Here is a 7,699-nt window from a genome sequence, read left to right on the forward strand (position 1 = left end):
AAAAAAAATTGTAGATTTGATTAACTACCATGCTTTATAGGAATCACACTTCTGTGGCTGAGAATTTTTAAAGACAAGCTTCAATAAAACCCCCAATTTCCTGTGTCCTTGAAAGTCACTTAACCAGGCCAAGGACAATTATTCCCTATCTCAAATAACATTAAAGCATATATAACCCAAATATATTGGTCTCTATAGTAACACTCTTGGTAAATGTTTCTGCATCTTTTTTCCTCATCTCTTATTCTAGTAATGTTGATGTCAGCATTGATTTTTTTCACCTTGTGACAAATCAATGCTAAACAAACTTAGGAAGTTTCTCAAATATGCATTGCTACATATTTCTACATAAAGTTATGAATCAATCCAGAATCTTGGCAACTTATTCTAATTGCTTAGCTCAATTTTGGTTTCTTATTTCAACTGGAAGAACATAAGGCTCAATGTCATGCAGAAAGGCAGGATAGTTGCTCTCACAGCTGGTTTTTCAATCAACATGCCATTTCTAAGCACCTTAATAACCTGTTCACCTCAAACCTATAGAATCGGACTTTTTTGGGGAAGGGCCTGGAAGTGTATGCTAAAGTTGTCAGGCTCTTTTTATCATGCACATGGCTCTGTATTCAAATACTGACTTTTTCACATTAACTGGGTGACCTTGAGCAAGTCAATTAACCTAAGACTCAATATAATCATAACAGGAGACCATAAAAACACACCCAACTCTTCAAGTTGCCATGAGTAATAAATGGGATAATGCATGCAGAGAGCTTAGCATGGTGCCTGGCAGTATCTTAGCACTTATAAAAAAAGTTCATGACATATGACCATGGTACATTTAAGACTTAAACTAGTACATTTAACCCTTTGAAAAATATCATTATATCAATGTCACAATATTAGTTTTCAGTAATTTTTTTATAATTAAAGCACACAAAAGATAACACAAACATCTCAGAAACTTGAAAATTTTTTATTCAACAATGTACACTTATTGTCTCTTAATTTGATCTACAAAGTTCTCAAGTTTTTTTTTTTCTGATAAAATAAGTAAATCTGGGTATGGATGTAGAGTGTTTGTAATTTGTGTTTTTAAAACACTGAACATGAAGTAAGACATTAATAAAGGGAGATCATCACATAACTCACACTTCCTCAGAATCCATAACATCAGAAACAGCTATGGCAAATACCTAAGCATTTAGCAAAAGGGGAAATTTCTGGCCACTGTTCTTTTATCTAGAAAAGGCCTATCTTTTTGACTGGGCAAAACAAACATTCTTTTTTTTTTTTTAATTGCGAGAGGGAAGGAAAAACATTCTGACATAATTGTAGTCCACTAATTATCCTTTCCTCCAGATTAAGACGTAACTCAGCTCCTAAATGCCAATGCACACAAGACACAGAAATTACTTTGCTCCTCCAAATACGTTCTAAGACTGAACATCAGTGAACTACTGACAGATGCTAATAGATGGCCAGAGCCATCCATCTATTATACATTTATGCCTTTTAAGGCCATGCATGAGAGGCCACCTTTCGAGTCTTGACTAGTAGACTTAGTTTTTAACTGTTACTTTCAGTGAAGATACAGAAGGGTTTTGCTGTGTTTTCAAAGTCAACATACATCAAGCGCACACTTGATGACAGAGAAGTAACCCTCTTCTATACAGAGGAAAAACCTATAAAACAAATATTTTTTATATCTAGAAGCATGGGGGAAATACCATTCATATTATCTCCTACTTAAAACTTATTAGCCTCTTCTACAAAGGTCCTTAAGAGATTACAAAACAATCTTTTAAAAGATGATTGACATACCTGGCCAGTACATCTACACAATCTTTTATGTACACGTACACCATGTGAAGTAAGGCTATTTATTTAGTACATGCAGACTGCAGCAATTTAACCAAATTTGCCCAAATTCTAAACTTGTTCTAACTGGGCAATTTTAAAAAGACATACATTATCTTTAAAACAACCTGTGCTTAGATCTTTAAAGAACCTAATGATTCTAATCTCAATCATTCATTCATTAAACCAAATTTATGCTAAAGTGATAAAGGTAAAAAGGTTATCCTACCTTTACACCAGGTTTATTAAGTCATAAAATTGTCACAGAACTCCATTTTAGTTTGAATTATTTCCCATTTCTATTTGAACAAATAAACCAAAAATTTCACTGAGGAAGTGCATCCAACAGTTTGTAAAATTGATATAACTGCCCTGTTTCAAGAAAAGCCCTTTAGTAGATACAGGTCAAGCTCTCATTTAAACTGAAGTTTACTAAAATAGGTGTCAGTTTTCCTTTTTTCTAGTTCCACTGATGAGCTAGTCCAGAACTATAACTGAGTCATGTTTCTAAAGAAAGTGAAGCTAAGAACAGCAAAATAATAATAGGTCACTTTTGGTAATGACACACAAATTAAACTTTCAAAACATGTGCATAGCTTTATTCATCTACTTAGATCTCACCTTTTCATGGAGCTTCAGCAAAATTCTAGTGTGCAAAATGCATTTCTAAAACGTAATGCAAGCAAAGCTTTTCACATTTACACTGGCAGAAAATACAGAGAAACTAACAAGTCACATTAGGGAGAGTTTCAGATCTTTTTTTTAATGACAAGAATTGCACAGTTCGTTATTTTGAGACAATTGTTGCAGACATTATTTAAAATTTTCTAAGCAAGGTGCTTTAACAAGAAAAAACTTTAAAGTTGGAAAGGGCCAATAACTTGGATCATAGCTCACATCGAATTTCAAATTAAAGCGGACTCCATTATCTCCCTAGATTTTGCAAACAACGCTTTTTATAACACTTTTTTTTTTTAAATAACACTCAAGGAAACTGCAAGCTGAAACTTTTTTCAAAGCACACAAGAAATGGTGTCATCACATTACTTGAAGAAGGTACTGAGGGGGGGGAGGGAAAGGGAATGAAGAATCCTTTTACTATTTCCCACTACAGAACAGCCACTAACAGACTAAGAAAAAAGAAACAACAAAAAATGTAAATCAAATCACTTCCCCAGTTTATAAAATAGTTCCAGTTTGTGACAAGATCTATAACTTTAAACAGAGAGCACCAGTTGGGCGATAGAATGAGCATTTCATACTGCATAAAAATTAGTGAGGTGGTAAGAACCATCAACTATCTCAGGCATTACTACATGGCCTTTCCAATGTTTATTTTTTTTAATATACATGCAAGGCACATTGATATAAAAATAGATCTCTGGCCAACAAATATATTAAATAAGCAAATTAAAATTTTGGCTTTGCAATATTGGCAACATCAAAATATAACCAGATAGCTTTGGACCACATATCTTTCTCATATTCCTCCACCCCATTTGGTGTTTTCTTCCTCCACTATTTTGGGTTTAATCTCCTTCAAGTTTGGGTATGTGCTTGAGAAATGACTTTCCTTTTGACAAGTAGCATTCCTACTAAAGTTTAACTTTGCTAAATAAAAATATACTAGAGAAGCAGAATAATTGGAGTTTTGATTGATTCGATTAAACAAAATCTGACTGGCTTGGGCAGTATTTCTTCTGTATACAAACAAAAAAAGAAGTCCCCAGCTTATATAGTAGACAATTGTTTTCTTTCTAAAATAGATCAGCAACAAACCAATGATACTACTCCATTTAAGCCATTCTTTCCAACTCCTCTTGTTTGAGGCAGAGAGGAAACAATAGAAATAAAACTAAGATTTAAAAGATTTTCAGTAGTAGAAGACATTTTAAGGCCAAAAAGTGTAATACTAACAAAATTTTTATTTTCCTAAGTTATTATCCTTCATAGGCCAATACCATAAAGTTATTTGTACTGATTCCCTCCCAAAGAGAATTTTTAAATTCATTCACTTTTGTTAGTGGCTGTGCTACAGGAAAGGTATCAAAGCAACCTATAAAGGTATGGTATATCGTAATGTAAAAAGTGCATCACATTCTTGATTTTCAGTTTCATAGCAGCAGCAGGATTAATCCAAGACAGAAAACAGTTGTATTTTCATTCTAAAAATGCAACAAATACGTAATGAAATGTATTCAAGATCATGAAAGGATCCTCCTCCATAGAGGATAAAAGACTAATAATAGACAAACGGGCAAACTAAAAGCATTCATTCGTATTTACATGTTATTAACCATTTTCGTCAACACCAAACTTTACACCTAGCAAAAGAAATACTTTAAGAATAATGCAGACATTACTAAAGCAGTATCCATTTTGGGGGCCTCTGTTTAGCACCTGAGGAAAAAAAGATCTATGGAAAACTATATAATTTACCTCAAGTTGGTTTGTTGGTCTGTTGAGTTAAACTTTGATATACAATGAAAGTGAAACTGAAGTGGAAAATAAATGTTTGTAGTTTTTTTAATAAGGCTGTAGAAAAGGGATACTGCAGTATTATAAAATGGCTTTAGAACTCTGGACATAAACAAAATTGTATGAATAAACAGGGAAGTCTGAATCAGCAATCCCATCACATAGGGATGGCCGTTCCATAGGTTTCTAGCCCATAACTGCTATTTGACACTTCTTGTAATGCAAAATCAACATACCATTCCAGCTTCACTGGGTGTTTTAATTAACAGACACTTAAAACACTATATATTCAGAAGACCTTTCTTGAGTAGCAAAACTGTGAAATTTAACTCATTAAAGCAATGCTTTTGAGTGGAGCCAATGATTCATCACTCTTTAAACCAACCCAGGGGTGGTCCCGGTTCTCACATCTGACCAGATTTAAATATATTTAAAAAGAAACATTTTGATACTCAAAGCAGAAGCCCATCTTTCTCACCAAAAAAGAATCCTGGTGCTGTCAATTACATTAACAAAAATAATGATATTAAAAACTAAAACCTCTATGTGTCTCTGCAAACTTAAGAGCAGCTATTATACTTCTAGTCTTGTCCCCTCTCCTTTAAACAAATATGAATACTTTGGGGGTGAGGAGATGAACAAATCCTACCCTTTTAAAACCCAGCAGTTATGGCCGGTCAAGTGGCTCAGTTGGTTAAGAGCTTGCTCAAGAGTGTGAGCTCTGAGCAACAGGTCACTGGTTCGATTCCCGGCCCGAGCTAAGCTGCCAACAGGTGGCAGGATGGCTGAGCTAAAAAAAAAACCAAAAACCCAGCAGTTAAGTCCTAGGTAGGACTGACTGCCTGATCAAAATCTAAACCAACTGGTGCAGCATCAACATATCTAACCATAAAAACTACTGTCCAAAATATGTACTTGTTCCACTATAGAGTGTTGCAGTTAGCATAGGTGTACAAGAGGGATCATGTGTTATTGAGAAATATGGTCCAGTGGCATAACTATACTCATAATCCTTGGAAATGAGGGCTTTAATCTATTTCTCTAAAGAAGAAAGCCTTGAAAGAATGACTCCCTTCTTATTCAGCTAAATTCAAAATCAAGTAAAAGTCCTCTTATATATTTCCTTGCCTGTGGCCATTTGGTACATGACATACACCACTTCACACTAAATGGCTTTTTTATGTTTAAAAAAGTTTATAGTGAAAGATAAACCATTAGATGCCTCTGACTGGGTTAGCAACAAGCCTAACAACCAAGTACAAAACTACCGCTGCTATGTAATGTTTTGTGAATACACACATTTTGTATTATGGACAACACTCTTTTAACTGAGGTTTGTAATATTTTCCCTAGAAACTTATTGAAAAACAATGCACTTTTTTTCCTTTATAAAGTTTTTGCAGATTCTGAATGACTAGGTTAAGCAGGTGATTAAGGAGAAGAGCAAAATTCTAAAATGGAGAGAACTTCTCCAGCCATTTATTTCAAGAAAAAACAAACTGGCATTAACAAATTCCTAGTTATTATCTATCCCCTCCTAGAAGGTAGAGGAGGAAGGGTTAACTACAGATGCTGTAAATACACTTTATGTGAAAGTTCATTACTAGGAGGTCAGAGGAAAGGCTATGCAATTAACTTCAGTTCGGCAAAGTGGGGGTGAATAAGGAGATAAATACACCCTGTCTTTTGTAGGGAAGGGGAATTATTCAAGACATCTACGAGAGTGGTATGTGACACAGAAGCCTACAATCAAGACAGATTTAAAAAGAAATCTTCACCCATAATTAGTATCTTCATAGCTATTAAAAAAATAGGTCATGATTTCATTCTTAGTGCCATTTTTCAAATACTACCCTTTTAAGGATTAAAACCACCTGACTTTATTCTGTGTAATGAAAACAAATGGCACAAAATAAATACAAGTTCATTCTCTGAATACTAATATAGTCTCACACATTCATTTACTAATTTTTAGTATCTCCTTTCCCATACACACAAGCATTCAACACACAGACACACACCTTTTTCAGTCTTTATAATGGAGGGATGTTAAAAATCCCCTCTAGACTGTATTTGGTTTATGCTACAGTACTAATACTCTGAGTTGAAGGAAAATTCTTTATACCAAACAATAACACATTAATGTTATTTAAATGTGCTAAATTAATCACAGCTGATGTTTGTTTAGAAGCTTACACAAAAATAATCAGAAAACAGATCAACTCTTAAGATTTTTTTTTTTTTTTTAATAAGTGCTCTGTAAGGAATTGTGTGAGGACCTAAGGAGAAAGATTTCGACAAGTAGAGCTAAATGTTACCAAACAGCACAAAGGATATCTGTCCCAAAGTCCTGCTTTTCCTAGGCAATTAAGTTCATTAACCCAATGCCCAAAAATACTGACAGTTAATATGATGGGGCACTAGGATTCCCAGAAGGTTTAAGAGACATTTCTAACTACATATCTCTAACCATATAATCAAGGAAATTTCAGTGGAGAAATCAAAGCGAAATGTTGCATTGTTTCATTTAGAAGTGAGACTCTCAAAAACCTTTGGACAAACAGAAGGGATACATTCTTTTTGGCTTCTTTAAACATGGAGGCCTGAGGGATATGGAAGGGAAGTAGGAAAGCAACAGCTTTCTGGAGATATTTTATAAGTGTTGCTTCTAAATTTAAAAAGCCCGATTCAGATAGGGGCTGATTTTTTCTTTCTTTTTAAAATACATATTCATTCAACATCTGTATGTCACAAACCCAGAAAGTTTCTTGTGAGTTGTGAGACAGAAGAGCTTTAAAATTCCAGGCAAGCAAATTGGACATTTAAAAAAAGGAGTGGGGCATGGGAGTGAGGGTGGAATCTGGCCCTAAGGCGACAAGTGGTTACACAAGGCAATTGAACACACAGCAGAACTTTAAAACCTATAAAACAAACTGGAGCCTTTTTTGCTTTAATCAACCTTATATCTTTTTTTTTAAACTTTGAAAATTTTTATTAAAAAAAAAATAACACAAAAACACAGACTTCTTTCACTTCAGTATGTGGTATGTTGCATTTTCCAGTTTGTTCAATGCTTTAAAGCTCAAGGATGCCTCTACTTTCAATTGTACATGAGCCTGAAGCATCCTAGCTTTTGGCAAGCAGGCAGGAGACTCAACAAAAATCAAAATAGGAACAAGGCAGACTAAATGCAGGGCACATCTGTAAACATATTATACATTGGAAAATTACAATTATCAGTAAAAGTGATACAGTTTACAGGTGAAATGAAACTATCTGGAACTGGCCTACCACAAGTTTCTGAACCTGGACTGATACAATAAGTTATTTATTCATATATATATATATATATATATATATATAT

The sequence above is a fragment of the Hipposideros armiger genome, unplaced genomic scaffold (genome assembly GCF_001890085.2).
Source record: "Hipposideros armiger isolate ML-2016 unplaced genomic scaffold, ASM189008v1 scaffold_108, whole genome shotgun sequence".
Taxonomy (NCBI): Eukaryota; Metazoa; Chordata; class Mammalia; order Chiroptera; family Hipposideridae; genus Hipposideros; species Hipposideros armiger.